This window comes from Schistocerca piceifrons, chromosome 8 (genome assembly GCF_021461385.2).
Source record: "Schistocerca piceifrons isolate TAMUIC-IGC-003096 chromosome 8, iqSchPice1.1, whole genome shotgun sequence".
In the NCBI taxonomy this organism is placed as follows: domain Eukaryota; kingdom Metazoa; phylum Arthropoda; class Insecta; order Orthoptera; family Acrididae; genus Schistocerca; species Schistocerca piceifrons.
Window position 1 is genome coordinate 394279736 of NC_060145.1, and position 2409 is coordinate 394282144.

A 2409-nucleotide genomic window follows, 5' to 3' on the forward strand; every position below is an offset into this window, starting at 1 on the left:
CTTAGAACTACTTAAACCTAACTAACCTAAGGACATCACACACATCCATACCCGAGGCAGGATTCGAAGCTGCGACCGTAGCGGTCGCGCGGTTCCAGACTGTAGCGCCTAGAACCGCTCGGCCACTCTGGCCGGCATTCAGTGTACAACATGGGTTTGCTGCACCAGTGGTAATTCCTGAGCTCCACCTGCAGCGCCGAAGAACCCGGGACGGGTAGCAGCCGCCGGGCCCATCGTTAAAATTTTCGGCTTTTTCGGCGGCGGCAGCTGCGTGGATCGGGGGGCGGCAGGTGAGGAAGACAGCAGCCAGAGGCGTTTTTGCGGGCGAGGGCGTCTGGACAGGTGAGAGGCGCGCTGAGGAGCTGAGCGAGCGCACAAGCATTTCCGGCGCCAGCAGTGGCGGCGGCACTGTAGGAACAGCGGGACATGGGTGATGGGGGGGGGGGGGGGAGTGACGGTGGTGCTGGCGCTAGCGGTCCGGAGCCTGCGGCCTTGGGGAGCGCCGACGAGGCCGCCCACGGCCGCCCCGTTACATACCTGACGGCCGCCGCTCGGGGGATACCGACCTGCCCCAGGCTCGTCGAGATGGACAGCGTATTGAGGCACTGCATGTGCGCTTTCCGGCCGACCAGTTTTGCACCGTGGTTTTTCCGAGCAGAGGCTCCCCTACCGCTAATTTACGCCAGTCGTGCACCAACAGCAGTTGTGTTGCCACCATCAGTCAGGCAGACTAATTGTCAAGGCGCGTACAAAATAGGCCAACGAACGACAACCAACCACTGCGCTGGCCCAAATTTGCTCGATGTGTATGGGCGCCAAATAGGAGCTACCGAAGCGGCTGGACTCTTTTACGATTCGGGCGGCAGGTGGTAACAACAGAGGGTTGGAAAATAGTTGGCCTCAGAATCCGTTACCTAGTGTTGGCTCTGTGGAGCCTGAACGGCTGTAACCTAATGGAGCATGGCATGGTGGTTGTTGTTGTTGTTGTGATCTTCAGTCCTAAGACTGGTTTGATGCAGCTCTCCATGCTACTCTATCCTGTGCAAGCTTCTTCATCTCCCAGTACCTACTGCAGCCTACATCCTTCTGAATCTGCTTGGTGTATTCATCTCTTGGTCTCCCTCTACGATTTTTACCCTCCACGCTGCCCTCCAATGCTAAATTTGTGATCCCTTGATGCCTCAGAACGTGTCCTACCAACCGGTCCCTTCTTCTTGTCAAGTTGTGCCACGAACTCCTCTTATTCCCAATTCTATTCAATACCTCCTCATTAGTTATATGATCTACCCATCTAATCTTCAGCATTCTTCTGTAGCACCACATTTCGAAAGCTTCTATTCTCTTCTTATATATACTAAGATAGTATCTGTTCTTTCGGACATGTCCGAAAGAACAGATACCATCGGTGACTATGCAGCCCGTTAGAATGAAATTCCAATGAAATGAAAACCCTTAGCTGCTTACAGGCGTTGACATACATCAACGGGGACAGATGAAAATGTGTGCCCCGACCGGGAGTCTAACCCGGGATCTCCTGCTTACATGGCAGACGCTCTATCCATCTGACCCACCGAGGACACTTCGTATATATATAGTTAAGGCTATCCGGCCACTGGACCATCTTCATCTTCTGCGCGAATACACAAACAGTGCCCGAACTCTTACGGGAATCGGCAACGCGCCGCGAGTAATGAGTATAATGGGCAGGGGCACTACGAATGTTGTATGGGACAATACGTTGAGAATGTGGGTTTCGCGGGAGGCGTGCCAGAGACAAATCGCTGCAGTCGCGCTATCCTCTGTGTCCTCGGTGGCTCAGCTGGATAGAGCGTCTGCCATGTAAGCAGGAGATCCCGGGTTCGAGTCCCGGTCGGGGCACACATTTTCATCTGTCCCCGTTGACGTATGTCAACGCCTGTAAGCAGCTAAGTGTGTTCATTTCATTGCAATTTTATTCTCTTCTTGTCCAAACCATTTATCGTCCACGTTTCACTTCCATACGTAGCTACACTCCATACAAATACCTTTAGAAGCGACTTCCTGACACTTAAATCTATTATCTATGTTAGCAAATTTCTCTTCTTCAGACGCGCTTTCCTTCCCATTGCCAGTCTACATTTTATATCCTCTCTACTTCGACCATCGTCAGTTATTTTGCTCCCCAAATAGCAAAACTCCTTCACTACTTTAAGTGTCTCATTTCCTAATCTAATTCCCTCAACATCACCCGACTAAACTCGACTACATTCCATTATCCTTGTTATGCTTTTGTTGATGTTCATCTTATATCCTCCTTTCAAGACACTATCCATTCCGTTCAACTGCTCTTCCAACTCCTTTGTTGTCTCTGACAGAATTACAATCTCATCGGCGAACCTCGAAGTTTATAATTCTTTTCAATGGATTTTA

At 51.1% G+C, this 2409-nt stretch overlaps 1 non-coding gene across 1 annotated transcript; it reads left to right on the forward strand.

The window, feature by feature from the left end:
* The first annotated feature begins 1804 nt into the window (after positions 1–1804).
* Positions 1805–1878, forward strand: Trnat-ugu. The gene has a single exon. It is a non-coding gene; the product is annotated as a tRNA-Thr (tRNA).
* Positions 1879–2409: the final 531 nt, after the last annotated feature.